Source organism: Argiope bruennichi, chromosome 7 (assembly GCF_947563725.1).
Source record: "Argiope bruennichi chromosome 7, qqArgBrue1.1, whole genome shotgun sequence".
Classification (NCBI taxonomy): Eukaryota; Metazoa; Arthropoda; class Arachnida; order Araneae; family Araneidae; genus Argiope; species Argiope bruennichi.
Genome location: NC_079157.1, coordinates 39,451,772 through 39,478,691, shown reverse-complemented (window position 1 = coordinate 39,478,691; position 26,920 = coordinate 39,451,772).

Sequence of the window (26,920 nt, the reverse complement as noted above, 5' to 3'; positions counted from 1 at the left end):
ATATATATATATATATATATATATATATATATATATATATATATATATATATATATATATATATATATATATATATATATATATATATATATATAATATTATTTCTTTATTTAAAAATATTCTTATGTTTGTGGTACATTAGTCTCTTTTATGTTATAATTATTTACAAAATTGCAGCAAATAAAGAAAACTTTTTATGTATTTGCAATCAGCAGAGCATGTATTAGTTAAAACTGTTGAAAAATTTTAGAGAACTAAGAAAAAAAAACATTTTCGTTTCATTGACACGCATTTAATAGTGTATATGATGATATAAAAATCCCGGAAATATGTAATTTAAATTTTTCTTTGAATAAACTCTTTGAGAAAACTTCATCATTGAGTTAGTAATTTGTTACACTTAGCATTTTTCCAATTAAAATCATTTATTAGTATTAACAGAATTAAAATATTGCTAATACAAATAAATGATACATTTGAAGTTTGTTTAATCCATTATCTTTGTAGTATAAATTGATTATTTTTGTATACTTTGATTATTTTGCAGACGTGATATTTATTTTTTCCTTTCACATAAACCATCATTTTGAAGCAAAAGACAGTCATCCCTTTGCTAAATGATGTACCGAATTTTTTAAAAAAAATATGAAAAATCCACAACCTTAAGCACTAGGAACACCTCGATAAGATATTAAGTAAAAATAAGCAATTTCTCACTTTTTTAATGTGTTAAGTAATATATATTGTGACGTTGAGTTAATTCCAATTTCAGACATTTCGATGTTAGGTCATAATGATGAATATGGTTTCTTAAATCTTGGTTTTTTTTTGTTTTTTTTTTAAATCCTTAATTTTAATGTCTTTCTCTTTTCGTCATTAAAGATGAAGCAAAATACGTATGTAAGATAGGTGTAACCCTGTTTAGTTAAAGATACATGATGGTAGTTATATATTAGATTGTAGAGATACATATCGTTAGTTGTGAATTTAAAACAATATTTTCAGTATATCGTTTCATAAATGATTTCTATATTTGTAAAAAATAATTTTAAACTTATTTCTTGGAATCTCTTTCACTAATATCGTTAAATTCATATACTTATATAGTTTCATTTTTAAAATAATGATGCTTGTATGCTTAAAGATGGGCATACCAACGTTATGTTTTGTTACATTTTCATTATATTCTTGTCATTGAGATTGCTCCATTCAGTTTATAATAATACTAAAAGGAAAACATAAATGTTACATGTTTGTTTTCATACATACAATTCATTCCATTTTAGTATCTCTTTATAATAAGATCACCTAGGGGATAATGAACTCCTGAACATAGTATTTAATCAGTACTATTCTCTGTTATTCCCATCATTATCTGCATCATTTTATTTCAAGAATTCATTCCATTATTTTAAAACATCCTTTTATATCCAAACAACATGCAAATATTTTTTATTCAAAAATAAAGAAAAACAACTACAAATATGTTTATATAATATATTTTTAATCAATTTTGTTTATAAATATTAAAATGAATAAAACATAATTCACAAAAGGCACTTTCTCACATTCATTTAAATTGAATATAAAATCCCCGGGTTTTTATTTATTTAAATAGATATTTTAAGAGCTCTTTTGCCATTGTTTCACATGAAAGCACTTGTTGTATTGAAGTTATTGAATAATTATTTAATTTTGATAAAAAAAAAAAAGATGCTAATTCACTCCTTATATAGTTTGAAATTTTGAAAGGGTTAAGGCTTTGCTTACATCACAATCATGCATCGCTCGCATAAAAAACTCAAATAATTACTTAAAGAAATATTCATAATTCTATGTCATTTCAATTAAGATATAAATACTAAAGGGCCGATAAATTCCAGAGAAATACCGTACAAATAAAACACATTATCAATTTTTTTGCCTCTAAGAAATCAGCAGACTACTACAACCCACTGCAACAAGAATATGACAGCATCTAGTGATTTCCTTTCTCTGAGTGATAATTATGAAGTGATAAAGTGATGGATTATGAGGGACCGTCACCTAACGCTTTCTGCTCAGAAGACTTCCATAGGTCAAGAAAAACAAATATTCCCACAAAATTGATATGCAACTTATTTTCTTCATGAATGTTGTGATTAGATGATTTATTTATTGAATAATTAGAGTTAGTTAATTACGTTAAGTAATTATGTAAATCATAACCTTGAGGGCAAAACATTGTTTCCAAAGTAGAAGTTTTAATTAAATGCCAGTCTTTGTTAGAAAATAGAAAATATTGATCTCCATAATGATAGCATTGTAGTTTATTTTTTAAATTTAGATATCTTCAAGAATTGAAGTAATTGAAATCATTTCTTTATCTTAGAAATAAAAATAATTCTCTCGTATTTGAAGGAATGGGAAAAATTCTGGTGTTTCCTTTTTTAAGCGCAAATATTATTTTTAATTTTAATAAGTAAATTCCTTAAAGTTGATCCAGAGATTTTAGATTTAAATTTCTTATTTTTGTTATTGGGACATATTTGACGCAATACACCTCCAATCTCTTTTATTTCGATAATAGAATATATTTATAACGCTTTTGATTTAGCTATTTATTACTCAATTTAAATAATCATTTAAAGCTGTGTGAAAATGGAACATGGCTGGTTAAGTTTTACAATTTCAGACAGATAATCAATGTTTTTCCCACTTGGTGTAAAAAAAAATAATATTAATACACTAAGATAATATAGTATACTGGAAGTACATTGAAATAATTAAATAACTTGATAAAATTAAATATGACTCACTTTCAAGAATGAAATAAAAAAATCATAAGATTCATTTGTGAGAGTCCAGACTTGAGAAAGGAAACAATATTAAAATCAAAAGGCAGATATGCAACATCATTCATGCAAAAAATTCTAGTCATAAATAAAAAAAAATATGTAAGAATACAGCAGCATTTTTAAACTTCTTATTTATGGGCAAAAATGTGATGCGAGACTTTTAATTACACAATTATGGAATGAAAGAAAAATCGTCTGGCATCCAGTTAGTGACACAAAGGAATTCTGGGATGACAGAGGAATCGTTTGCCATCCAATCAGTTTCTTTCTTTTAAAACGAATTTTAAAAGAAACTGATAGGATGGTGTATTTATATCATTCTCCTAACACTATTATCAATTCAGGCATATATTGGTTTTAAATTTAATAAAGTTATTTAATTTAATTGTAACAGAACATTAATTACAATTTAGAAATTCTTTTTTTAAAGTGATTTTCATCGTTGTAAATTTAATAACCTTCCTATTTTTACATTGTATTTTTGGATCATATAGTATATTCGATACTCACAAAAAATTATGTAAATATTTCTTGAAAAATATCAAGGGAAATCCTAAGATTTAAATTGGCGCCCGTTCCAAAGATAAAGAAAGCTAAAATTCTAATCTCAATTATAAAATATTCTAAAAAATCGATAAGTATAATCTTTTTTCTAGATTAATGGAAAGTTGATAATTTCATTCGTTTGTTCTTGTACCATAATGCATAAAACGAATCATATCAGAGGAGAAAACCAACAACCAACTTTTATGGTCGATATAAAAGTTTTCATATTTTAGAAATATTTAGTTTATAAAATTTTAAAAAATCGTTAATAATAACACAATTAAAATGACATTCTGTAAAAAAATAAATGCGCTTATTCTTATATTGTTTAAAGCTCCTTTCAAGGGAAAAAACATAGTTTGAAAAAAAATTACCGTTAATTTTGAAATAGAATTTAATGAGTAATCGAAAACTTCAAAAAAAAAGTCTGTTATCGTATTTCGGCATTTGTACTTTATTTTTACATTTGGTAATACTTGCATTACATTTTGATAAATTATTCTTTATTTTTACAGCAAATCGGTCTAGTATCAAGGTTTTCACCTTGGGTTGAAATAAGTGTTGAAAGGTAATACATTTGATGTCAAAAAGTGTACAAAATTATTTTCATCTCAAAGACAAATTATAGAATTTCAAAATTCCTATGAAAATGTGGAAGATTTTTCTTCTTTTTTTCATGCATTTTTATTTTTATGAAAAGGACTAGACTCTGAATTTCGTGTCTAAATTTATTTGAAGACGGCAAGTAAAATGAAAATTGAAATATGTGAAATGAAAAGACAATTAAAGATTATAATAGTAAGACACTATAATCAAATTCTTGAATAATGACACGAAAGTAATGTTTCATTCAGTTTCTAATGTTAAAATAGCCAAATGCATCAACAAAAATATAATGTTATGCAAGAGGCTTAATATTATAAAAGAAGCCAGAAATACAATTAAATATCTTTGCGGCGAAATTTAATGGCTCTTCTCATTTCAATCATGCCCAGAATTAAAAGAAAAGTAATACATGAAATAAATGAAAAGATAATTTTAATTAATTTAATTCTCAATTTGTGCAAGAAAGCTGTTTTACTTTAATTCCATCTTACCGAATATTTTAATATTTGTTTAGATTGCTTTAAAAAGTAGAAATAACTATTTCAAAAATTTAATCCGGGATTATACAAAAACCTTTTTATTTAGTTAAGTTTAACACTACATGAAAATACAAACTCATCTTCGTAGCAAAAACATTTTATACTTTTTTATTATTATTTTTTATATCAAATTGAAAAATTAAAGTTACAATTTATAAAATTAAGTAATAATCTTAGTAAATATATAGTTGATTTATGTCGTGTTTATATAAATATTTACGAGACCCTATGGGTGCAAATTGCAATACCTAGAAATTCTTGTACTGCCTCTTAAGATTAGAAGTTCTATTGTCAAAAAATTCTTCTGACAGAACGCAGTTAACAAAATTTGGAGTTCCCTCTTTTGATTGCGATGTACAAATCTTGATTAGCCGGAGTTTATTATCTTTTATTTCCTTCTTTTACTCAAGGAATATTGTAATAATACTTCGAATTCTGTAAAGCCGTCAACAATATGGAACTACGAACTTACCTCAGAATGATGCAGGATCTTAAATAAGGTAAATTGAACAATCAATTTTTGATTAAAATACGAATATATGTTATTTATTTATTTTATTTCTGAGAATATTTTATATATGTTAGAAAATATATTTTTTATTTTATTTCTGAGAATGCTAACAGATCTTACATACTGTATGGCGCTAAGTTAGCCGGTGCGCTCATGTATCTTTTTATGTATTTTATGTTAGTATAGTAATGTTTTGTCCTTTAATCTCAATAAATATATTTCATATATTAATGCTGGTTCTTGACTTCTCCCCCATTCATATATATATATATATATATATATATATATATATTCAGGATTTTAAGTACTGGTATTAAAAAATCATAAATTTTTGTGGAATCGTCTTATGAAAAACTTCATTAAATTAAAATATATTGCAAATCGGTTCGAATTTAATGCAATAATTTTTCTAAAATACTCTTTAACTCTTGAAGTTCTGTTCTATAGCTCTGGAATTTGAATATGAGGTCGGTGTTTGTGTAAAAAGATTTTCAAGTTAATATTGACTTCGTAACATGTTAAAAAAACCCTGAAAATGTTTTGTTATTTATCAGTCCAATCCAGGAATTGTATTTCCATAATTACAGTTTATTTATTAATTCAAGAACTAAGTGATATACTTTTTATGTTATTGGAATAACTTTCATAAACTTTCAAGAATAACTTTCAAGATGGTTTAAGCATTTTACCATTTTTAAGGTGGACAAATTCATCATTTTTAAGAAAGTAAAAAGATTTGGATGATTTATTTTGTGAAGAATGTCTTTTAAAATTTTAAAATGAATTGAGGAAGACTGAAAGAAACGGTTGTGTTTGCAATGTATAATATTAAAAATTATTGATAAGCATTAATGGGATAGTGGCCCTATTTCATTGCAATCGATTTCGATATGTTGTACGTTACATTCATTCATTTAAACATAAGTTGAATCTAATTGCAACCATATATTATTTTTAATTTTAACTATTAAATTTCTTTTCACTGAAAATAGGGGATAAGGATCATGTTATATCAAACTGTAAACTGTAATAAGCACATTTCGAAAAAGTTTCTCAAATTTTTAATCTGAATTCCCGTTGACTCTATAACGGAATGGAATCAGTTCTAGCGGAAACAGGTATTGAAAAGTTGTGAACATATCCAAGTATTTAACAAATGTTGATATTATGTAAGTTATTATTATAAAAATGGATTCTTTTAATATTTCCACTTTTCTACCTTTTGATAGATTTGAAATTTGATATATTCTCTTTCAATGGAGCATGGTGTATCCAATGCAGTATTTTAATAATTTCAACAATAAACCATTAAAAATTCGATAGATTTGATAATCAAAGGATGGTATTTACAACTATTAAGTGTACACAAAAGATCAAAAAGTACAAAATAACGATAAATTACTAATTTTGAGTACATTAATTGAAATGTATCTTAAAAATAATTAAAATCAGTTTATTGACTTTAATTCATATTAACATTAAATTTTAATAAATTTAATGGGGTGTCCTGTTTACATTATAAACAAAGAGATTTAGGCCTTCCAAGTTTATATCCAACTCGATTTTACCAAACAAAAGGGAAGAAAAAAATCTTATTGCTGATTTGAAATATGTATAATAGCACCATATAGATTTTTACTTGATTAATATGTCATTATATTATTTTAAAAAAAGATCTCTAAATTACAGCAATGATAATGTGAAAGAAAAAATGCTTTTAATATCAACATAAAAATCATGAATGAAAAAAGTAACAACTAAACAATGATAAAAATTGTAGTAAGTCTTATTTTATCATTATTTTATATTTTATCAACAACATATTTTTAACAATATATATTTTTTAATTTTTAAATAATAAGAAAAAAAAGGAAAAATCCACTATATGAAATGGATGATTTCATAAATTTTGATGGGAGAATAATTGGTTTATAATATAGTCCCAAAATATTTTAAAATTTCGAATCTCCATCAAGTAAAATATTTAAAAACGTTTCTTTTTTAATATACATATTGCCTCAAAAGTACTTGATATATTTGGTAACTCTCTCTGGATAGATTGCTTAACTCTGAAATCGATTCAATAGATTTTTTCATCAAGCATTTCACAGAAATTATCAAGAAATTTATAAATAATTATCACCTTAAAAATACATTAATGACAATTAACGAAACTGCATTTGGTATAAAGAGTTTTCTATTGCTGTTGTGACTTATGATGTTTTAGAAGCCCGCTGACAGTTTTCTGTCAGCGATTTAAGTCGCGTGAGCGACTCTTGTTTTTTCATCAACGCCACCTAGGGTCAAGAGTACGAAGTAGCTACTGCATGCGTCGCATTCGTTTGCACAGCTTCTGAGGGTAAAGACCCCTGAGCGCCGGAGGGCAGAAGTATGACTTCTAGCTCATATGAAGAGGAAACACACACATTCGCTACCACAACCCCTTTTTACAGGGGGGCACATTCACACACCTCACAGATAGAACAACTATTCCGGAACCGGGACTTGAACCCGGGAGATCCAGATCATGAAGAAAATGCTCTACCTTTATGCCAGAATACTGGCTAGTGCTTTCTGATATGTACGTAATAATTTTATAATAAAAATATAATTTTTGTAATAGCTAATCTTTTTAAATCATAGTATTCATCACAGCAGAATTATTCCTCATTGCATTTTGCACAAATATCGAATACGCTGCAAGTATGCAATATGAAACAGTATATAAACACTTTAAATCCATATGAACTACAAGAATAGTAATGATTTCATCTTTCTGGAAGTGAAAAAAAAATTGAATCATTATTATCAATAGAGAAACAAATATATTTTCGCAGACGAAATTCTAAGAATTCGCAAGAGGCATCCTTTATTTTGCATGAAATTCTAAAAAGAATAAGTCACTGGTGCAGATAAACATGCCTTACTTGAAAGAATAAACACAAAGAAGCTTTTAAAATACTGATAGGAAATTTTCAGCTGAAAGTACATTTTTGTATTCTGTAATATGTGCCGATTTCATAGGCAAAATGAAATCGATATTTCATTCCATGCGCATTTCATATAATTTTTTGAATTTGTATGATATGTCTTGAAGTGTCCTTTTTATTATTGCCTTTTCTCTTGAGATCTATTAAATAGCATTTTTTTCACAGCATATTCTTAATACCTTTGAATTCTAAGTGAGAAAAAATGAAATGTTCTGACTGCCTGGGTTGTCTGAAAAGATTTTAACTGATTGCTTAAAGGCTGATTACAATAAATTTTTTGAGTGTGTTTCCGTTTATCAAAAATTATATATAATAAAATCAGCAGTAAATGAAAAAAAAAATGGAAAAGTGTAAAATCAGTATTCATATTATTTTTAATTTGAGCAAACATTTTGAAATTCTGCTCAAATACGTGCTAATAATTTAACAATATGTATAGTTTCGTAATTTAACAATTCATATAGTTAAAGACCCTTATTTTTTTATTTATTTTTTTTTGAAAAAATTGGATTTTAACAACAAAAAGGGTGTCTTCGAAAAATACCTATATATACTTTTTACTGGCAAGAATTCAAGAAAAAAAATGTTTTGGAAACTTAATAATGGTCTTTTAGTACCAAAAATTAGAACTTCAAAAAAATGCTGAAAATTAAATTTAAAGTTACATTTAACTGATATTAAAGCCGTAATTCTCTTATCGCAGAATGTTATCGCAAATTTTAATACTTATTTTTAAACAGAAATTTCGCTTTTTGTAAAACTTAAAATGTTTAAAATTTCTTCTTTTAAGTATCTTAATCCCTTCTTAAAAGTTCTTTTTTATTCTTTTAAGTATCTTTGTTTCCTGTAATGACAACACAATATCAAAACTTGTCTCTCCTTCACATTTAAACCAGATTAAAAATATTATCAAAAGTAATCCTAAATTATTAAATTCAAAATAGAAGCGGAAACAACTAGTTCTATGTTCACTCGACCATTATACAGGTTATATATTTCTGCAAAGTTTAAGAAAGAATTTTTTTTGTATTAAATTTAATTCTCATGTTTCATTTGCCCTTAAAAAAAAAAGAAAGAGCTCTCAATTATCCCTTACAAATTATATTATGAGGAATGGGATTTTGATGCAATAAAATATTATATTTTTCATATATTTGTGATAATTTATTTTATATATTTATTTAATTATTAGGATATTTGTTATAAGAAGTGAATATAAATCTTTAAAAATGGTAAAGACCTGTACATCAATAATATATATTATTTTACTTAAAATTAACATGTTTATGGAATCTCCTATGAATTGCATGTGGATATCATAGTAGATTCTTTAAAAAATACATGTGAAAATTGGTTATTAATTACAACTTTTTGTCGTTGAATGGCATTATAATTTTGGCATAATTCACGCTGTAATTTTGGTTTTTTTCTGGTTTACTTTTTTATAGCTAAACTGAATTTTAATCACATTCAACATTAAAATATTAGGGTGAATTTTGGAAATTTAAAACTAGAAATCTTTTCCTAAGACATAAAAAGGCTTTTTGGAATCACACTATTTATATTAAATTTATATTATATTAAATTCATAATTTCTATTTCAATCACCATTTGCAAAACTGCAATGAATGTAAAATATATCTCAATTCCTTTAAAAGCATTTATGAGAAAAATATTTTTGCCTTTGAAACGGTATAATTCCAGCAACATACAGAAAAAAATAATTTAAATTGTGCAAAATTATGTACAATTTCTGTATATTAAAATTTTAATGTATTCATCTACATTTCTGAAGACATTCATTTTACAAGAATTTTAAATTGAACTGTTCTAAGCAAATGTAAATTTAACAGTTTGAATTTTTATTCTTCTGACTTATTAAGCGTCTATTTTATCCAAATTTAATTTTTTAAAGCTATTTTTAAATATTCTTCGTACAAAATCAATTTCTTGCTAACTTATTATTATTTTTTTTATTTCAAAACCTTAAGTATCGATATATAAAAAAAATCAGTTATTTTATATTTAAATTTTGACACTGAAGTCCATAAAAGATTTAGAAGATACACATAGTTTCCAATACTCATATTTAGCAGTGATATCCCTGATATTTCGCAAGAATTACAGTCACAACACAAGTTCTTCCAGATCACCAAAAAAAAATTACAGAGGAGTGGGGGAAAGAAATGGGAGAAGTAAGCAAGAGAAGCATGTCTCCTCTTCCAGCATTTCAGATTTTATGAGCCGCAAACTGACTCACACGAGTCACGTTTCTACCACTCCCAAAGACTTTTGATGTCAGAATGTCTTGAATAAACTTTCAAGGAGTTTTATTCAGTAAAAAGAGGATAAAGTGAAAGTAGAAAGCGAAAAAGTTCAGTTACAATACTTTTTATCGTCACTGGCAATATCATCGCAGGAACGAAATATTTCCTAAAGGAGTAAAGATTCTTTTCCTTCTGCAGATGAATAAATGCTGAGATAAGAAACGGAAAGAGGGAATAAAGAAATATCTAAATCTTTAGGTAGAATCAAGATTTGAGATTTCGACTTCCCATTCCTAGTGTCATATGAGGTTTTGAGTTCTGAAAAGATGATTAACTCCAACATTTCTAGTGGCTAATTTTTAACTATCTGAGCCATATATATATACTCAGATATTTTTAGGGAACCTCTAAGTGTCAAAAGTTATACATGGATGTTCAAAATATCTGTAGATCTGAGAATTGACCAATTTCAATCAAAACTCAAAGTCCAATCGCATGCCTGTCTAATTTTCTATTAGTTTATACGTTTCCCGTTGTATCACCCATGGACTCTAAGCGATTTTTAGAATTTTTCAGATGAAAATTATTTTTTACCTATAATCTTTCATTCATACTAATATATGTTTAAGGAAATTTTTTGATACGATGAAAAAAATAAAATACAATCGTTTTGCTTTCTCTCATGTTTCGTAAGATCTTTGTTTGCCGATCGTAAAAAAAAAAAAGATAGTCCTAAGTTTGTGAGGGCTATAAAATGTATACGAAGACTTTGCATATTAAGATTTTGATAATGGCCTTTTTTTTCGTTTTGTTTTATGAGAGCCATATTTTCTTTGACATAGCATTTTTAAAATTTATTCAATAGTATTGTTTGGCTCTCTTTTCCTATTGGCCCAATAGATAAGAATATATTGTTACAAACCTGTTCTCGAACTTTCCAGCATTATCCATTTTGTCGCCAAAGTTGCCAAATTCTTCGCCAAGCCACCAAATGATCGCCAAGTTTATCGCCAAGATCTGAGGTCATTGACGCGGCACCCGCTCAGCGTGCACTTGGCAGATCGTACAACGGTCTTTCCCATGATGACACTATTCATGCTGGAAGCAAAATTACAGTTTTGTAACAATATAGTCACCTTGCTGACCAATAATATAGTTTAAATTCACACCAACTCTCATTGATGCTCTCAAGTTTCATCTTTTCCATAACCGAAACAAAGATATCACTTTGTGTAATCCTTCTTCTAAGATAAAGAAAAAAAAATTAATATTCTTTCTTTATTTCAAAACATGCATCGATTTGTGGCATATTCTTTCCTTTAATGTTATAATTTTTTTATAACTTAGCTACGATAAATTTAAAAATAAAATAAAATAATAATAAATGTTTATATATTTAGAATATATTTATATATTTAGAACAGTGTGTGTTGTTAAAATCAGGTTAGAAATTTTGAGAATCCATGTTTTGTTAGTCCATGCTGTAGTGCATTGCAATATATAGCGATATACAAAATTACTGTAATGCTTAATCCAAATACTTCTTGGAATAAACGCTTTGAGAAAATTTCTTGATTGATTTATACATTTTTTGAACTTAAATAAGCAAAACTGAATTATCACTTTCTAGACCATACCATGATTATTTTTTAGCAAACTTGTACCATATTTTCTTCTTCTGATAAGCCGTGATTGTCTATCAAAAAATGATGAATCATTGACGGTTTTGTTATTATATTAAATCTTACACCATATTTTTTTATATATAAACTGACCCCCCCCCGGGGATACTACGAATAAGTAAGAGGCTGCCTTAAAAATAAGTAATTTCCCTACTCTGTAGTTAAATAATTTTATGGCGTCGAATTAATTCTACTTCAATGAAGGCACATGCTTCCTATTAGAGGTGTTAGACAAAGACGATGAATGATGATCTTTCAATCATGCCTTTTAAAACTCTAATCCCAATTTCTTTCTATTTCTATAACAGATGAAGGTAAATAATTATGTAAGGTACGGGTAAGCCGTTTCTTATTAGAGATATTTATTTAAAACTGTTTACGATATATGGTTTTGCAGACGTTTCTTATATGTACAGAAAATATTTTATAACCCATTTCACGCAATATCTTTCACTGCTATCATTAAATCCGGCTACTTATTTCGTTCTGCATTTTTAATTATGCTGTTCGCATACTTACAGTCGGACATACAGTATGCTAAGACTTATTATATTTCTGTTATATTATTGTGATGACAATAAATGCTTATGTAACATAGGGGTAACCGTATCTTTCATAAATATTCATCGCTTCAATTAACTCTAAAATTAAAAAATAAATAAATTTTAGTTGCTATTTTCCATACATGCATCTTGATTCATTTTAATGTTGTCCTATCTACAGCAAGACAAATGAACATAATTCTAAAAATGATCAAATAAGGGATAGAGAACTCCTAAACTTGATGTTTTATCAATTCTTGCCTCTTTTTCTCAATCATTATCTCCATCCGTTTCCTTTCAAAAATCAATTCCATCATTTTATAGCAATTCCTATTTTAATTGAGATTAAATATTTTATATAATAATTATATAAGCTTACACTATATTTTGTAAAATATTTTTCTATTTTGGAAATATTATTATATATAATATAATCTAAATTTATTTTAGTATAAATTGTTATAAATACTTATAACGTAAAAGATACTCTTTGTTTCGGTTAAATTCAGTTCAAAATTCTCCAATCTATATGTATTAAAACACTCTCGTAAGAGACTTTTTCTTATTGTTTTTCTTAAAATCAAATAATGTATTGGAATAATTGCATGATTATTGTTTTTTTTTCTGATCTTTTTTTCTAAATAAAAGGCTTATTCAATTTTGTCTAGTATGAAATTGTATATGGTTTACATAAGTGTCATGCATCTCTAGTATAAAGACAAAAAATTCAATAATCACTAAAAGACACATCCATATTTCTAAATCGTTTCAGTTAAGATATAAATAATAAAAGGCCCAATAAATTGCAAAGAAATATCTTACATGTAAAATACATTAGCATTTTTACTATCTCTAAAAGAGAAGCAGATTATTAAAATTCATTGCAACAAGAATATCGCAGCATCTAGCGATTTTCTTTCCGATAAACTGATGGATTATGGGTAACCGTCACCTAAAGCGTTCTCCTCAGAAAACTTTCATTGGTCAGGAAGGGCAAAATATTCCAACAAATATGATAGGCCGTAAGGTGTGATTTATTTTCTTCGTGGAATGTTGAGAAAAGACTGTAGCCGCTTTATTTAGAATGATTACAACTCCTGAATATTTTTTAATAATTATGCAAATACCTTCAAGGCAAGCCATTGTTTCTGAACTAGAGTTTTTAATTAAATGTCATTCTTTGTTTTAAAACAAGTTATTGTTCAGGAAAATGATGATATTATGGTTAATTCTTTACACTTTGATGTCTTCAAAAATTGAAATAACTAGATTTTTGGCTTATCTTCCAGGTAAATAGAATTCTTCTGTAATTAATGTGATATAATTTCCTTGTTTATAACTTTTTAATATATTTTTTAATTTTAAAATGTGAATTACTTAACGTTCGTAAAAAGATTTTATATCTAATTTTCTAATATTCGTGGACTAACAATAGCATAATGAGCAGTTTTTCTAATTTCGATTCTTTATAGAAGATATAAGCTTGTAAATCTATAAATATAGCTATTTCTAATTTCGCTTGATTGATAATATATGTTATATATATATATATATATATATGTTATTCTCAAACGAATTGAAATGCATGAAAATGAAATTATGTTTCACATAGATTTAATGTTACAACTGAAAACAGGCAATCAATGTTTTTATTCCACTAAGAAAAATTAAATTTTAATACAATAAGCTGGTATAAGACAATAGAGCAGAAATTTATGAAAACAATTTAGTCAAATGTGTTGGTAAATTACATGATAAAATTCAACATGATTCAATTTCATAAATGTAAAGAATTATCATGAAAATATTATGAACTTGGTTAAAAAATGTTGCATGCTAAAATCTAACTTTCTACACACCTTATTTATAAGCATATATGTGAAGATAGACTGTTTAATTATACAATGCATTTTTAATATATTCTATCTGCAGCATAAAATATTAAAAACATATTGAAAACTGTATTTACGATGGCATTATTTTACATTAGAAAGACTGGAATTTTCTACACAAGAATTAATAGATGCAATAGTGTTTTGAAACATTTACAGCACTTTACAAAATTACTTAAGATTTTACAAAAATAAGATAATTCCATTCCTAAAATGTGCATGGTATGGACAAAATACTTTAGATAATATTTTTTTTTATTTTAGTTTTTGCTTAAATAATATAATTTCATTTCTAAAATATGTATAACTAGTAAAAAAATAAATATTCTAATAAAACTGTAAATAAATAAACTGTAATAAAACTGTAAAAAATATTCTTGGAATTTTTTACAAGTGTCCTTTGTTTATTTTCTCTATTGTAGAAAATCCTTATTGTAATTTTATTATTGTAAACACATTTCAAAATAGATATTGTTGAAGGTCAGACAATTTCGTTCTTCTTTGGATTTTTGGCTCCGTTAACTCGAAGAAGTAAATAAACAAAAATACTGCCAACTCAAACATCATTTAACTGTTTAATTATACAATGCATTTTTAATATATTCTATCTACAACATAAAATATTAAAAACATATTAAAAACTGTATTTACGATGGCATTATTTTACATTAGAAAGACTGGAATTTTCTACACAAGAATTAATAGATGCAATAGTGTTTTGAAACATTTACAGCACTTTACAAAATTACTTAAGATTTTACAAAAATAAGATAATTCCATTCCTAAAATGTGCATGGTATGGACAAAATACTTTAGATAATACTTTTTTATTTTAGTTTTTGCCTAAATAATATAATTTCATTTCTAAAATATGTATAACTGTAAAGAAATAAATATTCTAATAAAACTGTAAATAAATAAACTGTAATAAAACTGTCAAAAATATTCTTGGAATTTTTTACAAATGTCCTTTGTTTATTTTCTCTATTGTAGAAAATCCTTATTGTAATTTTATTATTGTAAACACATTTCAAAATAGATATTGTTGAAGGTCAGACAATTTCGTTCTTTTATAGATTTTTGGCTCCGTTAACTCGAAGAAGTAAATAAACAAAAATACTGCCAACTCATTCACGTCTTCCAATTGAATTTGAAAATTACAAGAGAGATATTCGTCTTTTACTTTTATAAAAGAATGTTAAATCACATAAATAATCGGGGGAAAAACTAATAAACTCCGTCCAAAAGCTCAAAACTCAAAGATAATTTCCACGCAGATGAGTTAGAATAGTAGTATTAATCGCATTTTATTTGTTTCCCAAACTTTTATATATCGTGAAATGCGTTATATTTTTGCAATAATGTCTCCATGCAAAAATAAGCAAAAGGAAATGAATGTCTTATTACTTATATATATAAGGAATTATTCATAAATATTTTATTTTAGAAAAATAAATTAAAGCAATTCTAATATAAGAGAAAAAATAAAGATTAATAATAACCATAATAATTATAAACATTTAAAATTACTGAAAAATTATGAAATGGCAGAAGAATTATCATCTTTGTTTGGATATTTTGTTTAGTGACGAAATACTTCTACTCAAGAAGAATCGTATGCCATACAATCTATTTAGAAACACTAAGGAATTCTGGGTAACCGAGAAAATTGCTTACCATCCAAATAGTTTCTTTCTTTTCAATTTCAATTTATTATTTAAATATTTATTTTATATTTGTGACACTATTATCGCTTTGAGACATAATATTATCATGAATTAGGTAATTCAAGTTTTCAGATTTGATACGGGGTTTGAAATGAATTCAAACAAATCATTATATACAGTTTCAAAGTTATCCTTTTAAGCCGCTAGATAAAAAAAATTTTTTTGTATTTTACTTTGAGACAGTACAAAATATTCGATATCCACACTATATATATATATATATATATATATATATATATATATATATATATATATATATATATATATATACAGAGAGAGATATATATATAGATATAGATATAAATATTATTGAATTTGAAGAGAAATTTTAATATTTAAAACACCGTTAATACCACAGATCAAGAAAGCTAAAATTCTAACAGTAGCCGTTGATACAATTTCATAAGAAATCGACAGGTGTAAACTTTTTTTTTCTACATTGATCGAAATCCAACTTCTGTTCTTCAGCCTAAGTCTAATAAACGAACAAAGCCGAAGAATGCAGAAACAACACAATTTTTATAATAGATGTAAAACTTTTTTAGTCTTTGCAGGAATTTAGATTATAAATGAAAAAAAAAAAACAACAACAATGACAATAGCACATTAAGAATATTTCATTCGGTAAAGAAAAATATTAGTTGATTCTTGCGTTATTTAAAACTTCTTTCAAAGAAAAATAAAATTAAAAATAAACAACCTTATTTTTTGAAACTTCTGATTAATAAAAGAAGATATTTCTATTAACTTTAAGTAATCATATAATTTCTAAAAATACTTTTAAAAAGTGCCATCGCAAATTTTGAAATAATAGAATTAATTGGTGAATCGTAGATTTGATATATATATATATATATATATATATATATATATATATATATATATATATATATATATATATATATATTATTTCAAAAATAGAAAAGCATAAATATTAATTATATCGTTTTTCTACATTTTTAAAATTTATTCTTTACTCCAGCAATTACGCTTTGCATCAGGTATTTCAACTTGAGTCAAAATAAGTACTGAAGAAATCAGATTTAATTTATGAAAATATACACAATTAATTTGATGTCGAAGACAAACACTCGAACTTCAAATTATACACAGCTAGTTTTCTGTTAAAATTTGCAAAGTTTTAAAGTTTTTTTTTATTATTATTTTTAGAAAAAGAGTAACACGTTCTTATCTTCTTTTTTTTTTCTTTATGAAATAATCACTCTTTAAATCTCGTGAATAACTTTACTTGGGATTAATCAAGTAGAATGAAAACTGGAGTAAGTATAGTAGAGAAACGATGACATATAATGGCGAAGAGAAAACATTATGAAATTGTTTACTCTTAAATAACTTTTTATTCAATTTTCAATGTTAAGCCCCAAATACAATTAAATATCTTTGCTACGAAATTCGATTGTGCTTTTCATTTCCATCGTTTTCAGAATTAAAGTAACGAATAAAATATAAAGAAAACTAATTTCAGATTAACTTAATTTTGATTTCTAAAAAACATAATTTTACTTTATTCAATCTTACCGAATATTTTACTATTGGTTTGGATTGATTTGTAAAGTTGAACTATTTTAAAAATTTAAATCAAGACTGTACAAAATGCATGAATTCGTTTTGTTTTAATACTAAATAAAAACAAAATTTTACGATTTTTAAAAATTTACCCAAAATTTAAAATCATATCTAAATTTTTTTTATATCGGTTTTATTTATAAATAAAATTTTAAGAATTAAAGTTTACACTTTTAAATTGATTAGTACATCTCAATTAATACAGAGCTAATTTATGTTGCATTGATATAAATATATCTTAAATTAAATTGTAATTTTAAAGTAATGAAGTAAATGAAATTACTTTCGGAATATCATTTAAATAGTTGGCAATGTTTCTGTTTAGAATCTACATTGAGTGAAAAACATTTCACATCAGATAAATACGTTATGATAAGCATTTGTTTTTTTTTTCAATTTTGAAATGGTTGAACTATCCCACTTTAGTCGGGATAATCAAAAACATTTCAATTATTCATTTTTTTCGTATTCTAATTATTTCTTTTTCTTTTTGAGTCATATTTTTCACACTCTCCTATGTTATTTGCTTTTATGAAGAGTAAGCTATACTTTCTATAAATAGAATGTAATATATATATATATATATATATATATATATACACAATGTATATATATATATATATATATATATATACAGGGTGGTCAAAAAAAAAACTTCCCCTATATATGAAACCTTAGCGGCCTATCCGCTCAACCAATCGAACCAAAATTTCAGACATGGTTGTTTGAAGGTATGCTCTGGAGATTGTGATGATTCTAAACAACGCAAAGCTCACGGTTACGGTTACAGTGAGAGAATTTCGAAATTTTCGAATGGCAACACCCACTTTTTCCTTGAGCAAATTGATCAGCGTATTGAAAAACCACAAATGGTGTTGGAACGATTAGCGTGTGACTAAAATTAGCGGCGTAAATCATTTACAAAGAAGAGCATTATAAAGGACTAATGACAACACAGAGAGGAGGAGCTTTGACGCACCTTGCATAATTCACAGGGTTAAACAGTAGCAACGAAATGTCATTAGTGACATTGTATGGATGCAAGATGGGGCTCCTCCACACGTCACCCAATGTGTTCGATAAGTGCTGCAACAACACTTTGGTGATAGAGTCATCTATCATAACTTTGTGGTTTCCACTGGCCACCGCGATCCCCCGACCACACTTCTATGGATTTCTGCTTCCTGGGTTATCTGAAATCTAAGGCGTACACGCCTGGTCCACGAGATGTGTCAGAATTGCAAGATGTCATAACACGTGTGAAGTTATGCAGATTCCTTCTTTCATGTTACGTTCGACATTGTTGTCCACAATCTTCCGAATGCAATGCGTTGTCGCCTGCGAAGGCAAACACGTTGAAAACCTGTAATTATAACTTTCCACTCCAATAAAAGCTTTTTTTTCTTTCCTCTCTGAATTGTCATTAGTCCTTTATAATGCTCTTTGCAAATGTTTTACGCCGGCAATTTTCTTCCCACGTTTTCGTTCCAACGTCATTTGTGATTTTTCAATACGCTGATCAATTTGCGCAAGGAAAAAGTGGGTGTTGCCATTCGAAAATTTCGAAATTCTCTCACTGTAACCGTAACCGTGAGTTCTGCTTTGTTTAGAATCATCACAATCTCCAGCGCATACCTTCAAACAACCATGTCTGAAATTATGGTTCTATTGGTTGAGTGGATAGGCCGCTAGGGTTTCATATATAGGGGAAGTTTTTTTTTTGACCACCATGTATATATATCATCCAAAAACATAATTTATCCTAATTTATTAGAAAGAATGACTCTTTCTTTAGTATCGCATATAAATACATTTAGCATTTATTATGCAATTTTTTTTATTTAAATTATACTAATTTATTGATATTCACCTTCATAAAACTAACAATTTAAATCCACGTAGGAGATTCCTCAAACTCTCCAAAAACATAATTTATCCTATAGATGAAATGCGTCTATATACATTCATCGACGCAAAATGAAACACTTTATTACAGACACTGACGATATTATCTGTTTTTAAACTCAAATCAACACGCAGTGGTTGATTTATATGAGGTCTATGAACTTCCACAAGATTTTAACGGCGAAAAATAAATAATAAAAAGTTTGAGTTACACATTTATGAAGAACCACCGTTCCATACATTTACACACTCCAGAGACAACCTTAATAGGAAGAGTTAGAAGTCATAATAAAGAATAAGTTTATGAATTTTGTCAAGTAAAAATCATTACAGGATGAGCACAATTTCGAAAGTCTCCAAATTTATAATATAGATACTATTTATCCTTTGAAGGTACACAAATGATTGAAAATCACAGAAAAAAGAAACATTTTTTAAAAAAAAATATAAAAACTTGTGCAGTACATGCCTGCACTTAAATAATTGGAGCTATAGAATAAATTTCGGTTTGTTTTGCATCATTTATTCTATGGTACGAATTAAGCAATCTGATTGATTAAAAAATGTATCTCTATCTCTTGAAGGCATTCAAAATAATATTTTTTAGTTTTACCAAGAATGAGCAAAATATGTTTCAAGCATTTTTTATTTAATGTTTATAAAGATGGGATTTCATATGGAGTAATCATTCACTTTTCGGTAAGTTGCATTTTTTTTTTAATTTTTCACATTGGTATCTGCGCGATTTCAATTCGTTTTATGCCATTTTTTTAATACCATATAATCTATTAAATTAAATAAATTTCATTCTATATGACTGGCGTTATCTTTAAATAAATTCGATAAAAATAAATTACTTATTTCCTAAAATTCATTATGGTGAACCATACATTAAAGTTTAAAAAATAGAAAACACTTTGGATAATTCCTATTCTGCAATAATAGATGAGTGCTATCCAATTCTATTATAATTGATTCAATTAATTTTGGAATTCTATGCGATAAATAAACTTAAGAATAATGCTTTTGTTCCTGCTAATTAATATTTTGCACTTCTAATTCTTCTTAAATGGAGAAATTTAAAGGAGTGGAGAAATTTCGTAATGAAAGCTATCTCAAATGATAATTTTGAAAACTATTATTTCCTGTATATTCTATACATTTTGCTTAATATTAATTTAAAATTGTAATTTAAATAATATACAATTTTTTATAAGAGTTTTTTGGGATTTTATTTTATTTTCATAAAATAATGACACAAATAATTTAATAAATCTTAAAGTTTTTCTAAATGTGACAAATTTGCTCTTGTCCTGTATGAGTGCGATTCTCTTTTTTAAAATATAAATATCTAATTTCATTTATAAAAGATCTATTTAAGTTTCTATGTGACGTAAACCATTAGGCATTCAGAATTTAAAGATATATGCTAAGAAGGGTTTTTTTTTCAGTATTCAAACTTTGATCGTGTCACATTTTGAATAAAATGTTAAGATGGTTTAGATTAGTTTAATTAATTTAATGTCCCATTTTAAAGCAACACAAGGGCTATTTTGGAACCTACCTCGTAATTTTGAGCCGCGATTAGATGACGAGGAGGACACCTGAGATGACATAAGGGCATAAGATATTAAGGACATAAGACATGCTCCTTTCACGATATTCCTGATATATGCTTTGCTAATATGGTTTCTAATCTTTTGAAATTAAAATGTGATGCCTTGTATTTTAAGTTTTTATCTCAGGAATGTGAGTTATTAATATTAAGAGAAAACAAATTTAATGAAAACATTTTGAAGATAGATATTAATTAGTGCTAAAAAATATTTTATTCTAATTTTTTTTATTTGAAATTCAGAACCATGGATTCTGAAAACATTCTTGTTTCAAACAACCATAGATTTTATCATGCATAACGATAAAATTTAACTAACTTAATTTATTAATTAATGATTAAATTACGAAAATATTAAAATTATTCATTAGTTAAAAGTTATATTACGAAAATATTAAAACTATTCATTAGTTAAAAGTTATATTACGAAAATATAAAAATTATGCATTATATTGTGAAACAAATGCTTGTAAAATTTCCAAGCTCTACTAGCTACTATTAAATTTTATACGATTTATCAGGTTTTTTCATTTCTAAAACTTGATTTTTTTCTATAAAGCACACCCACTTACCAAAAAAATCATTGCGGGAAACATTTTTTTTTTACTTTACTTTCTGAAGTGAAAAAAAAAATATCCTTGCTACCAATAGGTTATTACATACCCATTACCGTTACCCTCGGGGGGGCACCTCGAAATGAGGATGAGATGCTTCCGGCATGGTGGTTGGATCTCGCCACCCTGGAGGGTACACTAATAGATGGGGGATCTGACTCCCCCCATCGATGACGGGACGTACTTCCTTCGGGGAGGGTTGTACCGTGGCCGGTGACGGCCCTTAGGACTCAACCACAGTTCCCGCCAATTGCTGTTGCGGCGGTCCGGTCATTCAGTTTTATGGTTTAAATCCGTGTGCCTTAGGGCGGGTCGGAGAGTTAGAAGGTTGACTTACCCATTACCGTTAAAAATAGCACTTGTACTAATTATAAAATTTCCGACAAAAATTTAATAAAAAAATTTTTTTAATGTAAATTTATACTCTATTTTTATTTTTTAATTTTTTTTCATTCCAATCAATAGAGAGTTTAATAAATAAAAAAAAAAACACTTTTTTAAATAGTAGCTTATTTTATAATAATATTTCTTATTTTGAGTTTTAAGTTTTATCACATTAGCAAACTTCATAAAATTAACTCCAAGTTCTTTCCATAATCTCTTGAAAGTGTCCTGCCAGCGAAAGTATTCCATCACTATCAAATATGTATTTGGGAATTCTCTCCTCACCGAAAAAAAAATCCTGCCGTGGGGTATAGATATTACCTGGCTGGACTAGCAATGAAAGGGTTAAACTGAATGAAAGTATCAGCTAGGAAGTGAATTAAGGAATAATTGATTTTTCAAATTCAATAAATTATTTCAGACATTATCTACCAGGATTGCATTTTGTTAAATATTTTCAAGTAATTAGAAAAAGATAAATTCTTACCGAAACTAAAGAAAAAAAATTTAAAAAAAAAAGACTTTTTTCATATTTTAAATAAAACATTAATGCAATTCATTTATTATTTCGTTTAGATTTCATTAATTCAATGGCAAAATCTAACATGCACATATTTTTACACTGCTTTTTCTATCACTTCTTGAGTTAAATAAAATCTCTTTCTACATTACTTTTAGATTTGTATTTTTGAGAAAAAGTATATCTTCTCGTCTAGAGCTTATGTAATCAAGTGAAAGCAATTTGTAATCTAAAATCTAATCAGAAATCTTCTAGAAATGCAAATTTATACTCTGAATTATTCATGAAAAGAAAAAAATAATGTAAATTCTTCTTTTGGTTCCACTCGTCAAACAATAGCAATTATTTCACATCTTTTATATTACTGCATTTTTTATTTATAAATAAAATTGTTTACAATTAAAGTTTCTTGCCTCATCATTGTCATATTGGAATTAAGGAATTTATTATCACCTAAAACTGTTAAAATTATATTCTATATTTATTAATTATTTTTCATTTAAATAAAAGAAGTTAAGGATTTGAGATTTATTAATTACAATTAAGTAATAACGCATTTCTTTGTTAGTGTGTAAATGCATAAACAATTTTATGGATAATAACAATTATATTTTTAAATTTATTTTTCTATAAGCATTGTAATATTTTAATAATGAAGAAACATTTACTAACTGTTAGGGTTTATAGTTTATTTCATTAAGGATGGTTTCTTTTTATGCTAAAAATTCATTTGGTTTGACTTAGTAAAACTACTTTTTAGTGAAAATTATAGACAGATAATAGTATTCTTTTGTGAATATACTGAAAAAATGTTCACTCATTTTTTTAAAATTTATATAAATATTATTAAAAGTTTTAATAGTTCTACAAATCTACAAAATTAAATGGAAAATAATATAAAAGAAATTCATTAAAAATTTTGTTTCAGTATATATTTATGTTAAATTTAAATGTTAAGAAATATGCATTACAGAAATTTAACCTACAATGTTTCCAACTTTGCTCTAAACGACTTTTCAACATGAAATATATCATTAAATTGTGTCTCATTAAAACAAATCATAAAAAGAAATGGTACACAAAATTTATTAAATATGCAAAAAGAAAATTTTATATAAATCAACCAACTTCCCAGTCAAAACTAGCACATTCAAAGTATTGGAAATAGCGTAATTACAAAATGAACATTCGTTTTCCTTCATTCAAATTGTAAATTGAATCAAATATATTGTAATATTTGAATAATAGTATTTTTTAATAAAATTATAAGACTTTTAAAATATTACAGTGTTTTTGAGTTTGAAATGATGATAACTAGCTCTTTCTAAATAATGAAAACGTACCATTTTACTTAATACACGCCACGATTGTGAAAATTGCTTTATATGAGACAAATTTTAGATTCTAAAAGAAATTGCATCAATATTTTTTTTATGAATTTCTTCAAAGTATTGTACTGAAAATCAATATTTATTTAATAAATATTTTGAGAATTTATAAACTGAATGAATATTTGAGGAAAGTATTTTGTTAAAAACTATCAGGAATAGAACATTTATAATAAAAGATTTTTCATTTTTTTTAGAAATATTCCTTTTTGTGGAGATACACATATTTTCAAAGCGCATATGGGAAGAGTCAGTAATTCTGTAAATGATTATCAAATATAATGAATTAAATTTTAAAAGGTAAGATGCTTTTTATATGAAAAGTGAATAAATACGATATATGATTAATTAATTTCTTTCACTAGGTAACTGAAATTTAATTTTTTTTTCTGAAATAGTTTTGATTAAAACAATCCCGAAGTCAAAAGTATTTTTTTTTCAAAAATTCGATTTTTTTAAAGCATTGGTATTTACAAAATAAAATATTATTATAGTTGATCTTTTGTCTTTTAAATGCCAAAATAAAGTCCGAAAATATACTACGAAGAAGATTTAAAGATATTTCGCCAAATAAAGAAATTGGGTGTAAATTTCTTCTTCATATCCTGAATGCTACTAATTCCGTATTAAAACGAAACCAAAACATGTTAGATGTTAAGACGTAATGTATTTACAAGAAATTTTCAATTTAATTTTGATTATTAAGAGTTATGAAACATCTTTTCAGATCAAGCTGTTATTTGATGAATGGTACACATTCTCAGAATCATAAATTAATAAAAGTAAAAAAAAAAACACTTATCAAATAGGTAAAACTTATTTATTTCCTTAATAGAATGATTAGACGTAAATCAATGGCAAAAATGTAAAAGAAGATGTTATTTATTTCATGACCAAACTTACATTCTGATGGCTTTTAAATAGGCACGATTTCCTCTGTAAAGCTTGGAATAATATTGTATCTGATTATCTCAGTGAGTGGAAAAGGGAATAAGAATTTGAGATAAATTTCTTAGTATCATCGCAGTGAAGATATTTAACGTAACGTTTTAACTCTGCAGGTTTGATTTAAGAATTTAATCCAATAAATAAACTTTTATATTGTTCGTTAAATTAATTTAAGTATGATTGCATTTTATTTTACAATTCTGCAACAATTTGGATAATAAGAAACTAAAATTTTCAATTCTTTTTTCTTGTTTTTGCAACAAATAATACAGTATAAACAAGAAAAGCTGAAAGCTGGCATCGTACTTTTAGAAAATATAATTAAAACAAGTAAATATAATAAACGAAAATTTTTCTTCATTTTTCTCAAAACTATATTATTTTTAAAAAATTCGTTAACCATGTTCTAAATTACTTGTATTTTACTAAAATTAATTAATATTAATAATTATTTTCATAAACAATACATTTTTATTATCAACCAATTATTTACATTTCATTCATTTGAAATTTTATTCTAAATATTAATTAGTCTATAAGCTTTTGGCCTTCACACAAGATATATTTATTTCTTTATAGACAATATTTACTTTGTTTGCAATAGAAAGTGTATTTCAATATCAAAAATGAAAATTGTGTGTAACAAAGATATCTGAAAGATATTTTTGTTATATAACACATGTTATCATTTTAATATTAATTTTATGTATAGTGAATTATGCTCACAGGAAAAAAAATGGAAATTGACCCACATATTTTGATAATTTTGGAATGAGTTTATTCAACACTGTAATTTTAACCCTTAACTGGGGAGGTGAAATTTTAGGACTTAACTGGGGAGGTGCGGTCTACGAGACCGCATTTCATTTACACTCAAATTAAATTTTCTAATGAATGTATAAGTATGAAAAACTGCCAATATATTTTGCAGATATTTTTCTTGACATATAGATATGTTTTAGAATGTTTTCAAAATATATTATCATTGAAAAAAGTAAATGTGTTGGAAAATGCATTTTCTTCTAAAATTACATGTTACAATAAATAATATTCTTTAAAAAGCAAATTACTTTTTACTTTTTAAATCATATTTATTTTTGCAGTATTTAAAGGTATATAGAAGACAATATAATGTAAAATTCAACAATTATATGAAAAATAACAAAAATGACAATGGGTAAAATTGGCCCTTTTTTATCTGCTTGTGTGACTTTCATAGAACGAATTTCTAGGGCATTTTAAACATACAGATTAAGAACTAGTATAAATATCAACCTATAAAGTCTGTATATATATATCTTTTTTTACATTAATACATTTTTTTAAAATACATTATCACTAGAAAAATTAATTATGTTTGAACATACATATCAAAATCAGTTGAATGCGAACTTTCATCGAAAAGCTTTTCTGTACAATTATCCTTATCACTAATATCACTTTATTCTTCATTTAAAAGTGTCTAGAGCGCTGCTTCATAATAGGATCAGTAAACTGGGTGATATTTCGGGGCCCAAATTTTAACGCCATCTGCTAAGCCTTGTTTATCACTGGGACACTAACAGGGAGATGCGCTCTTAGAGACCGCTCTAAAAGAAATAACCGAATTATTTTAAAAAGCATCTGCTGAAATCGGTTGAAAAAGTGCACGTGTATTCAAGGTCATAAAACAGGAAGCTACAGGGTCAATCCATTCAATTGAGCTAAAAATAGAATAGGGGTGATAGAAAATGCATCGCCAGCGGTCTCACAGACCGCACGTCGTCAGTTAAGGGTTAAAGCATGCAAGGTTATCAAACAAACAAATAAACTTTCTATCA